This window comes from Sphaerodactylus townsendi, linkage group LG05, assembly GCF_021028975.2.
Source record: "Sphaerodactylus townsendi isolate TG3544 linkage group LG05, MPM_Stown_v2.3, whole genome shotgun sequence".
Classification (NCBI taxonomy): Eukaryota; Metazoa; Chordata; class Lepidosauria; order Squamata; family Sphaerodactylidae; genus Sphaerodactylus; species Sphaerodactylus townsendi.
The window spans coordinates 62,965,999-62,980,575 of record NC_059429.1 but is presented as its reverse complement, the minus strand read 5'-3'; the positions used below and the strand labels follow the sequence as shown (position 1 = coordinate 62,980,575).

At 42.8% G+C, this 14,577-nt stretch overlaps 1 protein-coding gene across 7 annotated transcripts in view; it reads right to left on the bottom strand.

Moving 5' to 3' along the window:
- OMA1 (OMA1 zinc metallopeptidase) overlaps nt 1–3,837 on the bottom strand; it is a 44,719-nt gene extending 40,882 nt beyond the window's left edge. Inside the window, exon 1 of one of the 7 annotated variants that reach the window (XM_048498523.1) lies at nt 3,535–3,837. The gene's annotated coding sequence lies outside the window, so the exon portion shown is untranslated. The other 6 variants (XM_048498524.1, XM_048498521.1, XM_048498522.1 and 3 more) reach the window with 6 other exon arrangements.
- Between the last annotated feature and the right edge of the window lie 10,740 nt (nt 3,838–14,577).

Below are 14,577 nucleotides of genomic sequence, written 5' to 3'. Positions count from 1 at the left end.
CTATCTTGCCTGGGGAAGCTGCTTGCTTGCCCCCTTTGGGAACCTCCCTATGAGGTAGGGGTGGAGCAAGCCTGGGGTCTGGCAGCCCTGCTTGGGTTGAGACAGCTTGCGCCCCCCCCCCCCCTCAGCAAATGGGGGGATTTTTTTCAGAATGCGGCCCTCCGCCCGTCTGGAATTCCCACTTTCATTGCTGCCCTCCTTTTAACTCAAGGGTGAGTTCATTTTCTTCAAACAGCGGGTTTTGAGGAAAGCTGCTTTGGGTCAGCCTGCCTGGCTGCCCAGCTATCTGATCAGACCCCCATGCTGCGCCACGCTCTTCTGTCTTCCTGCCAATAAACGCTATGGCTATGGCCAATTTTATTACCACAAATAAAGTGTCTGTGTTTATTTCAATAAGTTGTGTGTTTGTGCCATGACGTTCATCCCTCCCTCTGGGGGCAAGAGGAAAGAATAGCCCAGGGGATAAAGACTGAGCAAGAAGACCTGGGGGAGACAACTGAAACATGACCTAATTCAATGCTGCTGACAGTTAACAGAAAATCAAAGAAAAGGGGAGTGGAAGCGATGGCAATCCAAGAAGACAGGCTTGGGACAAGGGCTGAATTTCAGTGACCTGAACTAGTCAGATCATTCTTTAGCTACCAAATGGAACTCAAAGATCTGTGACAATAATCATGAATTAATCCCTAGTTCAACTATTGCTTCTGCTGTGAGTTTACAGGTCATCCTTAGGCAAAGTGCCCTCTCAAAGTTTCGACGGCCACTTCTCATCCACAATACAGAGACTCTGACACTGATCTACATTTTGCCAGTTTGCATATCAATTACAAGGACTGCTGAAGGGAACACTCCAAAGCACTGTAAAATTTTGTCATTAGCACTGCATGTATCCTCCCATAACTGAAAACTCATATGACATACTGGCTCCTCCTATAACTATGACAGGAAGTTCAGTCCCTATCAAAATAGAGAAGGGAAGATAATCCGCAAATTTATCCTAGAGATAATTGCAAGGAACGACTCTGGCAAACATTTCTGGGAAACACAAGTAAAACTGACAGATTCAAATGCGAAAAAGAAAGAGCAGCAAGCAACAGACAGAATGCACTACTATTATCAAAAACATACACAAAAGTTGTATTCCACACTGCAAGTTTCCAGTTAAATTCTGGGTAGTAGTGAAAACAGCTGCAAGTTTTGAAAACAGAACTCTATACTTTGCCATGATAGCTTTGCTCATCTGAGCAGGGTCTTCTACTGGTGTCAGTTGGAAAATGGGCAGAATCAACAACTGCCCTGGGCTGCCCCTGCCTTCACGTTTACCCACACAGTCAGAAGCATCCTGGGGCCAGCCACAACAAGAAGGGCCATACAGAAACCAAAAGCATCGAAAATAACAGTAAAGGAGGCTTGGTGGGACCCAGCTCGATACAAGGCAGGCTCAGACACAGAGTACCGATTTAGGAAAGTGCACCTAGTGGAATGGGAAGGGCAACAGGCAGTCCCAGCCTCGCTAAACCCAAGCAGCCTAGAAGCAAGCTCCTTTGGGAAGGACCAGGGTGGAGTAGGGTAGGGTACGCCAAAACAAACGGGGAAAGGCCTCTCTGGCTCTAGTTCCTGCCAATCTACAGGACATAGTCCCTGGACCAGAGAGAGAAGGATAAGTCAGAGATGTCATTCATCCAGGGAACCCTTCAAAAGGCAGGTCCAGGAAGATCCAAGAAAGGAGGGCTTGACTGCTTCCTAGATTGTAAAGGGAGAGGATGTGTGCACTCCAGAGATAGAGAATTGGGTGGAAGTGAATGCCCCTCCTCTTGGCTTATTTGAAGCCTTCCTAAGGCTCTGTCAGGGAAGAGGGGAACCCTGGAGGTTACAAAAGCTCCTGTGAAGCCCTTGAACCAGAGCAACTGGACATGCCTGTACATGTACATTCTCTGTTGTGACCCCTGCCTTATGGAATCACCTGGCTGAGGACGTCAGGAAGAGTCCCACTCTCCTGTTTTTCTGCAAACAATGAAAACTGAATTATTCAAAAAGGGCTTTTCTCAACAGGTAATGGTGCTGTACTAGAACAAAATGGTTCAGAAAGATACTTGGGTCAAGGGTTAGACACTGTGATGTATACTAACATGGATAGTTTATAATGTCATTATAAGTGGGATCTTACTATTCTATATAGTTTAATGAGTCATGTTAATACTTATGCTTATACAATTAATACTTAATACTTACGCTTATGCATAAGCTTATGCTTATACTTATACAGTTCTGTTTTCAGATTTCTGATTGGTCATAGGTTTCTACAGTGCAAACCCTATTTCATTGTTCATTGGCTGTCCCATTCTGTTGAATGTACTGACTTTCTGTATGAATTCACTTTGATTCTCAGTGACAAAGGCAGCCTATAAATAATGTAAATAAATATGCCCTCAACACTGTTATGTGTAAAAATATGTCTAAAGCAAACAGGGATTTGAAACCACATTAGTTATTGATCACAGAAAAAGGCAGTGAAAAAAGGCATCCTAAGCACAAAAATGCACTTTTTTGAGATTCCATAATTTTGTGGAATGCTGGAACTCCTGCATAAGGGAGTTGAAGCACTGCCTGCTGGGAGACATAGTATAGTAGAACAGGAAGTAGAAGACAAGAAATTTTGCCTGGGTGTACGCGGCAACTAGAGAGTATATATATTAATTAATTGTTCTGGAGGTGTTTTTTGTAATGCGTGAAACTTGGCCAAGCGTGTTATTTTTATAACTTTAGAACAGCAGCAGATAGTGTATTGGGCTGGGACAGAGACAGGTCGGTTCAAACCTCCCTTTTCAGCAATCAAACTTAGTGAGTTACTTTGGATGAACTGCTGTCATCCTAACCTTCACAGGGCAGATAAGAATAAATGAAGACGTAAAACAAATATTTTGTCCCGATGTCCTTGGGAAAAGGACAGGCCAAAAAAAAGAAGAAGAATTACAAGATCTACAATAAATATATACGTGGATTTTGGGAATCTGTTCGGGGAAAGTTAAACCAGATAGGTCTCGCAGTTTAAGATTGACAGGTCACACACAAGCCAGCTAATCGTTCGGTAACTAGGAGGAAAGGCACCAATCGCACTCACCAACTTGGCTCCCGCCCCGCTTCACCTATTAATACAAACTAGGCTACTCGGGAAAATGCACAGACAGTGGATAAAAACAGAAACGTCTAGGTGTGGGAGCAAGTTTCTGTCTCCGCCCCGTTCTGGTTTCTGGCAACAGAACAGCTGTCTAACAAAGCTCGGCTCCGCCTTCGCGTGAATGGAGAGACACAGCAGGAAGATGACGGGAGCCTAGATCAGTAGAGCGGGTTCCCTTTACTCGCCCGCCCGGCCGCCCGATCCCAGAAAGAGAAAAGGAGTTGTATTGTCGAAGGCTTTCACGGCCGGAATCACTTGGGTGCTGTGTGGTTTCCGGGCTCTAGAACACGGCCATACAGCCCGGAAACCACACAGCACCCAAGAAAAGGAGCTCCTTCCTTTCCCAGAGACACTACCAGCAAGCACTAAAGACAGCCGTCGTCTCCTACCACGAGGCAAGAGAAGAAGAGGCAGGTTTTCCCCCGCCCCTTCAGAAGATCTTGCGGCCACAGAGACAGACTCTTTCCAAAAAATATATATATACAGCAGCTGCTTCTTGTTGCCAGCTCTATGGCGCTTGCTTTTCTCTCTCTTCCGGGGCGGAGACGGAACAAGCCTTCCCGTTCGCCTTGCTGGTTTGTGGCAGAAGAGGAAGGCTTTCCCCGTCCTCCGTGCATCCGTCGCGTTTAGCTTAGGCATAAGGGCGGCTCCCGAGTGAGTGCGCTTTCGAAAGTCTCGCCTCTGACTTCAGCCTGCCCACAACCTCGTCACAAAGAGCAGATGCGACATGCAAACTCTTTCCCTCCGCCCGTGAGACTTCCCGGTATAGTCTGACTCTGGAGGGTTAGCTTGGGAGGGGACGGATGGCGTTCCCCCTGACCGCGCTTCTTTCCAGAGTGACGCAGGGATGCCAATCTGTATCATTAAGGCTCGGCCATGCCAAATTAAAAGCGGCAGGCGGTATTTCAGGTTGTCGTTAGGTGTGTGTCATGCAAGCCACATTGCACCCACGGTCAAGTCTTGTTTCGTCAGCGCTACGAACAGCCCCTTTATTCTGTGCTGTGTAAAAAAAAAAAACCACACACACAAACCGCGTGTTTGGTTAATGGGTTTGAACAAGGAATGGGACAGTTTAGAAATCCAGACCACGACCCCCCCAACTGCTGCTTCTGGAATTTTCTGAACGCTCAGGCAGTTGAGTAATCTCATATCTCCTCTTTGTTACCTTCTTCCTCTCACCTTAAAATGTGCTCATTCTGGAGTATATTTCATTCACATCAGCTTGCTTTAGTTCCCATCTCCTTTATTTATAAATGCTATATATGAAGAAAACACACATGAAGCTGCCTTATACAAGTTATAAACCTCTTTTGGGGTCAACATTGTCCTCTGTGACTGATAAGTAACTAGTATGACTGGACAGGCTGAACTAGGGATTATCCACATGAGAAATGAATAAGCCATGACCCCCTCCCCAAATCTCAGCTGTTCCTGGGACTCGGCATTGAACCCTGGATCTTGGGTATTGTTTTGGTATTTATACCTGCCACCTTTGTCCTCGGTGCAGTCACAAAGAACAAGATCAGACAGCAAACTGAATGACCACTTCTTGATCAGGAAGTTATTTTATTTAGGCCTGGTAGCAGCAGACACGTAGCTATGTGTGTACCTGAGGGTTCAGGATCCAGAACAAAAACATTCATAGCCTTTTATAATGGTTATTTTGTGGGCACAGTTTGCTTTTCATCTTATTATGCTTTACCCTGCCTGTTTTCTACCTTATTTGGCAAGCAGCTTCATAAATACAGAAGCCAATCAGCGTTAATAGACTTATTCTGCTTATTAATTCTTAGCATAGCAACTTGTAGGACACAATGAGCCATCGAGGGGCTGGGGATTTTCAAGAATGTTATAGAACAAGGAACTTGTGGGTTTTTTGAGTATTGCATAGAACAGAGAAACATGTTATTTTCAAAACTTCCATAGGAAGCGGTCGGCAGGAGGAAGTTGCAATCAGACTACCTTCAGACACCTCTTCAGCTACTAAGCAAAGCAAAGAATCTTTATGTTTAACTTTCTGATCTAGGCATTTAATCAATGTTAACATACCCACTTATGTTTTCCCTTTATTCTCAAAGGAATTCAGTAAAGTAGGTGACTGCTGAGAAAGAGTGACACTCCCTAGGCTATCCAGTGACCTTCTGTGGCAGAGGAGGGATTTAAACTTGAGTCCCCGAGCTCCTATTGCAGGATACTTCATAGTTTTGCCAGTAGGTATGAAGATGTCACTCCTTTTTATAGAGATTTACCTTGTGGATATGGGCAGTCAAGCTTTTCAGCAGCATGAGTTAAATACTATCCCCATTAATCTTGCATTAGAGCCGTGGTGGCGAACCTATGGCACTCCAGATGTTCATGAACTACAATTCCCATCAGCCCCTGCCAGCATGGCCATGGGCTGATGGGAATTGTAGTCCTTGATCATCTGGAGTGCCATAGGTTCGCCACCACTGCATTAGAGGGACAGGATATTTATCTCTAGGCAGTAGGCAACCATACACTCCATGCAAGTCACCCTGCTGGCGGCACTGCACTATGCATTTGTCTAAGTCTTTTGAATAGGTACACCCTCTACCTTGTCTGCAGGTGTTAGGTTTTTCTGCATTCTTCATTCTCATAAAAGCCAACCACTTTACTATGTGGTTGTAATGGTAAATCATCCTAAAAAGAACAGGCTTAGTTTAAAGATTTGCTGTTGAATTTGTTTGTTTGGTTGGTTTAAAAAAATAGTGATACATTCATATACTAGTCTGAAGAATCCATTTGCAAACGAAAAATGATCTTTTTTCATAATAGGAGAGATGAAAGAGCCTAGGTACCACATGTTTAAAAATAGTTGGTGAACTGTAGATCTCATTCAAACAGACCATTTACTAGAAAGATCCAGTTATATTATTGTTTTTAATAAGGTGCTGGTACTCATATTTAAGGTTGTACTGATTTCTACCAGTTCCCCTCAGGACTTGGGAGAGCCCCCACTTTTTATTTATAGTGCCAATACTCAGTATTACTACCCAGAAAAGAGAGCCTTGAATACAGTTGTGATGTGTTCTATGGCAACTAGGATAGCAAAAAAAAGAAAGAAAGAGAGACCTTTTGTAGTAAGACCAGAGGGGACAAATGTTTATTCTAAATAAAAATTTCCTGTGTAATAATGGAAGCAAATGTCATCAGTTCTTTTGAGGTCCATATGTAAAAACTCCAGAGGGGGAATTACAAATCCATTTGTATTCTGCCTCTCATTTAGATAATAACCATGTGTCTCTCCATAATTGTTTCCTAGGTAGTGAAGTGTGCTAGAGACGATTGTAAAGTGTATTGTCCCCCAGGGAGCAAATACCTTCATGAAAATGAAATGAGGATCTTGTCAGCTTATACAGCATGTACAAAATTTTAACAAGGCAAAATTGTGGCATAAGGAACTATGCTCAGACTGCTAAATAATATTTTTAAAACCTGGAAAAGTCAAGGCTCTGTGCTCTGATAGGCAATTGCAGCATATCAAGATTAATTTTAGCATTAAAAGGAGGTAATTGCAACACTTATAAATTTGGCAAAAGCCTGAGGCAGATCAATGGGAAGACTTTGAAAAGGGTAATTGTACCTGCATGTAATTGCTGTAATAGTATTAACCAATCCAATTAAGAAACAGGGGGGATGAGGGGCAATTTGTTAATATAAGAGCCATTTATTAAAGTAGTAAAAATTTAAGATATAAATTAGTTTTTGTTTTAAATCATTGTTCTATCATAATTATTTAAATACTTAATCTATTCACTGGCACACATCTAAGTTTTGATTTGTATTTGTAGTTTGTTATCTAATATTATTCCTAAACATACCAAAGGACAAGAATTCATCTTCAGATAATAACTAAAATAGGTTTTTTGCTGAAACATCTAAAAATCTTGTGGCACCATAAAGACTAACAGTTCTATTGTGGTATAAATTTAAGTTGGCCACAATCTATTCCATCAGCTTCAAGAAGCAGAAAAACCCAGATTCTGGCTGCAAGCCTCCATGTGGTCCTTCAGATTACATCTGATTTCCTTACTACAGAGTTCAGTTCCCCTGAAGAAAATGGCAGCCATGGAAAATGGACTTTATGGCATCATACCCTGCTGAGGTCCCTCCCCAAACCTTGCTCTCCCAAGGCAGTTAGTTCACCCCCAAGTCTCTAGGATCAGTTCAGACCCTCATTTTTGTGGGATCACTTTTTCCCTTATGCACTGCCGCAACAGCTTCACTCATCTGAGCAAGGTATTCTGTAGGTTCTAAACTGCTAATGGGCAAAATCAACAACTGCCCATTTATGTGCCTTCTCCATTGTGGTCCCCTCCTTATAGAATGGCCTGTCTGAGGAGATCATGAAGGCTCCCATGCTCCTAGCTGCCTGCAAACTATGCAAAACTGAATTTGAGGGAGCTTTTCTGTGCAGGCAATTGTGTTACACTGTATTAAATGATTTACAAAGTTTCTTAGATAAGTGATCTATACTACTGTGTTTAGCTTAATGAATCTGGGATCCTGCCTTGTAATTTTTGCATAATTTAATGTGTCATGTTAAGACTTGCTTTGCTTCAATTCTGTTTTTAGATTTGATTGGTTCTACAACCTTAATCCTATTTATTGAATATCCCTCATCTTGTCGATTGTATTGTCTCATTTACTGTAATCCTCCTAGAATCCAAGTGAGAAAGGCAGACTATAAATGCCATAAATAAAATAAACTGAAGGAAAGAAGTATAAACACTTTGATCACAAGTCATTTCATTAGTTTTGCTTTTTTAAGATGTCACAAAATTCTTTTTTCCCTGTAACAGACTTGTACAGCTACCCCTCTGAAATACCTGTCTTTAAATTTAAATATTCCTTCAAGAAATTATGTATACGTTTTATCCTTTTACTCATGTCTGTATTGCAGGACACTGCAATCTGTAGAATGAATCTGTGTCTCCAGTTCACGGATGACCACACTGTGTTCTCTCAAACAGACAAGTTTTGAAAAAAAATGTTATTTTCAACTTCATAGGACACGGATATTGTCCCCATTCTCAGACCCAGCTGTCTTGATGATATTCATTGATGCTATAATCAACTCAGTCTGGACCAGTGGCGTATTTGCCTAGGGACGAGGGATACCCTCTGTCCTTTGGTGCTACTAATCTGGTCATGCAGGGGGCGCAAAATTGGGAGGCCAGACTGCCGTCCCTCGGCCTCTGAGAGTTGCTTTTATAAACACTGAGGCTGGAGACGTGGCCATACCCCCGAGCCCCGCCCCCTGCCTCAGTGCTTATAAAAGCAGCTCTCGGAGGCTGAGGGACAGCAGTCCCTTCTGGCCTCCCCAGAGGGGAGGGCAGAAGGGACTGCCAGCCGGGAGCAAGGGAGGGCAGCAGCGGGGGGGGGGGGGCGCCTGGAGACAATTTGTCTCTGGGTGCCATTTCCCCCAATATGCCTCTGGTCTGGACTGTGGTCACACTCTATGTGGGACTGCCCTGAAAGACAACATGGAAGTTTCAATTGATTCAGAATGTGGTAACCAGACAGTTAACAGGGCTTAAGGGTTTTTAACATATTACCCTAAGTTTAAAATCACTATAATGGCTGCCAGTTTGCTTCTTTAAAGCCATTTATGACCTGTGACCTTCTGTTATGGAATGGCAACACTGTCCTGCAAATCCCATTCTGTTTTTTCCCTCTGAGGCATTTAGATCCACAGTGATCATCCTGAGTCTTTAACTAGAAATGTGCCGCTCCAACAGGGTTTTTCTCTTGCTTTTCCTCCAGTATACTGCCACGAGCTGGTCAATTTTGGATATTCCCACTGAAAGGGCCAGTACTCCTAGCTTGTAATCCACATTGTCATTTAAAAGCTTTTCCCTTTGTATGTCTTTCTATCCAACAGCTCATTACCATAGGGATTACTGCTCACATACTCCCAGGGAAATAGCAATCTATACCCTTTCCCACGAAAAGATATATGTGTGGTCTGTAGTGGTGCAGTGGAAGAGTATGCTTCCGCAGTAGAAAACAGTCCTGAATGGTGAGTTGGGGGGTGGGTGGGCGAGAGAATGGGGAGGCTGTTGCTCTACACGGCTTGGTATTTGGCCTGGGGGGGTGGGAGGTAGGGGAATGCTGTTGCTGGGCCCAGCAGGAGAGCCACTTGTCACTCCTGTCCTGCTGGATCTAGCTTGGTGTTTACTGCAGCAAACAGCCTCCCCATTCTCCCCAACACCCTTGGTGTTTGGGGCAACTTGGTGTTTAGGGCAGTGGGAGGGAGAAATGGGGGGGACTCCCATTCCATCTGTGACAAGGGATTTTATCTCCTCAGCCCATACCTTACTCCTGTGGGTCAAACCTTCCCTTCACAAGATATCCAGGTAGATACAACCTAGTCTCCAACATCTCAAGTCTGTGTCACATTTTAAATGTCAGTTTCCATCTAAAATGTGAGCTCGGAGTTTTATGGTCTTCAACTGGGACATCCACTTGCATTTAAAAGGTTATGATGGATGGGTACTCATCACAGCAGTTGACTGAACGGGTGTTAGTAGGGAGAGATCAATTTTTGCCTTCATACCAGTCTTCTGTGACCCCCCCCCCCCCCATTTCTAAAAACCTGTTTTGCAAGACCCAGGCCCAAAATACTAGGATGTAACCCAGAAGTAAAGGGCATTTCTCCACACCCTTCTACCTACACGTCCACCACCACCCATGTATGTTAAAAAGGCAGCTCCAGTCAGGAGACCAGGGATTATTAGTAGATTGTCCACTTAGAACAATAAGAATTGCTACTATTTGCGCTTTCTCAGTGGCTGTTCCTAGTTGTGGAATAAGCTTCTTGAGGATGTAAATAAGTTCCCAGTTCTGCAAAAAAAATTGTAGGTTGTCTAAAACAGATTAGTATATTAGTTTCTCCTGTGGCTCTGGTAGCTCATGAATGGAAGTATGACATGCAATGGATAATGTCTTGTTCTTTTCTTATCTGTGTCATATTTCTATGAACTGAGATTTTAGCTGGATTTAATAATGTAGCCACTTGGAGTCCTATTAATCAGAAGTGAACAAAATGTAAGTAAATAAGCCATTCTATTTTTCTTACTTATTAAATTGGGAAAAATCATGATTAAAATTTGGTAGAATCTCCACAAGTCTAGTAACTAATGTTAAAGAGAATCAGTGCAAGAGTTGCTTTTGACTCCCTATATTGAGAGAATATAACCTACTGGATAAGTATGGGCAAGATATGTTTTGAATAAGAAAGTGTAAAAAGGAAATTAAGGACTGCACCCCTATTTGTATACTGGGTGCACAATCCTTAAAAACACTTCTGATGCCATCTACCAGCCAGCATGTGAATCTCTTATTAGACACAGGATTAAGTTTTTGGTGTGTCACAAGCAGGTGCTGAAAAATCCACATTTTGCAATAGTAAGCTCAAAGCTGAATAATATGTGCTGAGGTACATAACTGGCTGACCACAAGATGTAAGTGGCCGTATGTATGGCTGATGGAATAGAAGGCATGCTAATCAGATTTGCAGATGGCACCAAAATAGGAGGAGTAGCTAATACCCCAGAGGACAGGGTCAGAATTCAAAATGACCTAGACAGATTGGAGAACTGGGCCAAAACTAACAAAATGAATTTCAACAGAGATAAATGTCAAATACTACATTTAGACAGAAAAAATTGAAATGTCCAGATATAGGATGGGTGACACCTGACTTGACAACACTACATGCAAAAGGGATCTGGGAGTCTTAGACCACAAACTGAACATGAGTCAGCAGTGTAATGTGGCAGCCAAGAAAGCCAATGTGATTCTGGGCTGTATCAATAGGAGTAAAGTGTCTAGATCGAGAAATGTAATTGTATCTCTCTATTCTGCATTGGTTAGACCTCACTTGGAATATTGTGTATAGTTCTAGGCATTGCAATTCAAGAAGGATACTGGCAAACTGGAATGGGTCCAGAGGAGGGCAACTAAAATGGTAAAAGGTCTGGAATCCATGCCCTACGAGGGAGCGATTTAGGGAGCTGCATGTTTAGTTTGGTGACGAGAAGGTTAAGAGGTGACATGATAGCCATGTTTAGATATTTGAAGGGATGTCACGTTGGTGAGGAAGCAAGCTTGTTTTCTGCTGCTCCAGAGACTAGGACCAGGAGTAATGGGTTCAAGGTGAAGGAAAAGAGATTCCACCTAAACATCAGGAAAAACTTCCTGACAGTAAGGACTGTTCGACAGTGGAATGCACTACCTCGGAGTGTGGTGGAGTCTCCTTCTTTGGAGGTTTTTAAAGAGAGGCTGGATGGTCATCTGTCAGGAGTGCTTTAAATATGTTTTCCTGTGCTGCAGGAGGTTGGACTTGATGGCCCTTGGGGTCTCTTGCATGATTCTATGTAACATATGTTTGTGGTTATTTATGTACCAAAGCAGTTTTGTGAGAAGTCTCTGTCCACACAAATAATAATACATTATAACATACATGGAACGAAAAACCCATGTGTATGTTATCAGTACAAATGGAACTAATAAACAATTGTAATAATACAAAAATTGAGAAAGTCTGAGATATGGTCATATCTTAAAAGGTGATATACACATTTTAAAAAGTTGCTACAAGAAGGGTACGTTCTTTGCATAGTTTTAAGTATAAGTGAAATGAAAGTATCCATCAGTATGTTTGCTACATTAAATTATTTGGTTTTTTGAAGACCTGATTCACAAACCACGTTAGTGAAGTGAATTTGATATGAATGAACTGCATATTAAAATGGGTGTGTGACTGCTATTTACTACCAAGAGAGAAAATGAAGTGATCTAAGTATGGGAATAATATAGTTAGAACCTGTCATGCAGTTACTGATTCATGGATCAGCATCAGCCCATAACTCAGTACCTTGAAAGGGTAGACCAGAAGCATATGGCCTGTAGGCACATGGGGTCACCATGTCCCCAGCGCACACCTTTTGGTCATGGGGGAGGGAAACATGACAAAATGGCATGCGCCCCAGCTGCATGCTGCCAAGCCTACCTCCCTACAGACTGGCTCCAGACAGGCCTCAACAGCGGGCACCCACCTGGGCCACCTGCTGCCACCATACCCCAGTCTCTGTGCAAGCCAGCTTTTACCCTCCCCAGGGCCTGCAGGAAGCTGGCCTGCAGGGAGGAGGTGGCAGGTGGGATTTGGCAGCAGACGGCCCAAGCCCTCCCCTGAGCACAGGGGGAGGGCGCGGGGGCGGAGCGGGCACTCTGAGAAGGTGTTCCCAGGCACCATTTTCCCCTGATACACCTCTGGGATAGGTCAAGCTGGATTTGACAGGGAAACTGCAGGTAAGGGGGGAAATGATAACTGAAGGTAAGGGAAAGGTCCATGTATTTGTCCATGTGCCCATCTGAAAAGGATGAGGCAGGAAATATATATTTTTGTAGTAAATTTAGTATATGAGTGAGGGGAGCTCTGCAGCCCTTCTCATTTCATTTTCCACTATGTTTCTTTAGCTATTTTTCTTCCAGCCTGGCACACTTCAAGTATCCAAACCAACTTAGACTTCTATGATTCCTGGAGACTTATGGGGGAAGGAGGTGTCTGGGAAATATCTCTTTGAATGCTTGGCAGGGGCCAAAAACTTGATCTAAGCTACAAAAACCCTTAACTAAACTTTATCCTCAGTTAAAATTAAACGTGAGACAAACCATCTTTAGGTAAGACAGGAATAGACTGAGCAAAGACTGAAATAGTTTGAAGTCTTATTCTGAGTAAATGTGCTCTGAACATGGAGTTTGTTCCTTCCGTATCTTTACTCCAGCTAGGATGACATATGGACAGAAGTGTTCTCTGAACTCCCTGCTGTAATTAATCTTTCTGTTCTTTTGATTAATTACTGACATATACTGTATCATTTCCCATTTATGACCTCAGAGCTTTTTATGTCCCTTAGTAGCCTATGGGACTGATCCTGATGACATGAATGGAAATTCCAGGTCCCATCCATTTTCAGATGAGGTTAATGTATTGTTTATAATAGCTTTGATAAAACTGTAATCGTATCTGGCTCTATCCTACCTCCATATGTACATACGAGATCTTTCCCTTACCCTTCAGTCATAAATCCCCCCCCCCTTACCTGCATTTTCCTTTTGTGGTACTATTTTAATTATTTCTCATTCTCTTTAACCATTAGACCAGTTTAATTCTTCTCTTCGTTACTATAGCTTAGCCTTAGAGGATTGAGGAAAATAGCAGTAGCTATGGAAGGAGAAAAACGTATTTTTCATGTCTGACACATTGTGACTAAAACTAAAACGCAACGTGTGATTGGTGTTTGGAATATGCTGCCACAGGAGGTGGTGATGGCCACTAACCTGGATAGCTTTAAAAGGGGCTTGGACAGATTTATGGAGGAGAAGTCGATTTAAGGGTACCAATCTTGATCCTCTTTGATCTGAGATTGCAAATGCCTTAACAGTCCAGGTGCTCGGGAGCAACAGCCGCAGAAGGCCATTGCTTTCACATCCTGCATGTGATCTCCCAAAGGCACCTGGTGGGCCACTGCGAGTAGCAGAGAGCTGGACTAGATGGACTCTGGTCTGATCCAGCTGGCTTGTTCTTATGTTCTTATTTTTAAAGACAAATTGTCTTGACAGACAGGCAACGCAGTTAAACCTGCTTTCCCTCTCAGTACTCACAACCAAATATTTTTTTTATGATCTCTGAAGATAATGTGGTAGACTGATCACAATTATTTAAAAAATTGGGACTATCTGAAATATTTCATGTGTGCTGAGAAGCTGAGCTGTATTGGTAAAGATTAACTCATTGGAAAAATGTATTAGTGAAAATATATCAGGAATAAAACATATTAGGTTGAATCCAATTGTTTGCTATGATTAAACTGGCTTTAGAGGAAGTGGGTGTAATTTTGTTCAGTCCCACACTCACAGACCTTCTATATCATGCCCAGAGCTATGCTGTTCTTGGGTGTTTCTTGAGTCCTGGAGTCACCATTTTTGGCATGATGGGCTGCAGTGAGAGATAGAAATGTTCTGAGGGGAATGATGCTCAGTCTGTGTAGATTCCGAAGCCACCTCCATTGAGGACACAGGCCATCTTGTTTTGCAGCAGCTGAAACTCTTGACTTCAGAGAAAAGTTCATTAAACGTATACTGCAATAAGCTTGCTTATAGGCAACAGTGATAACACACAATTCCAACATCCAAATTTGAATTGAAGAATTCTTGCCTTCTTTATAGATGTTAGAGGCTACTGACCATCAATACAGTATGGCAAAATTCCAGGGTCAGCGGTAAGCAGAAGTGAAAAAAGAAAAATTGAAGAGAGTACAGCATACCTGGGGTTGAAAATCATCAAGTGGTCACTGGAGATCTCCTGGGAT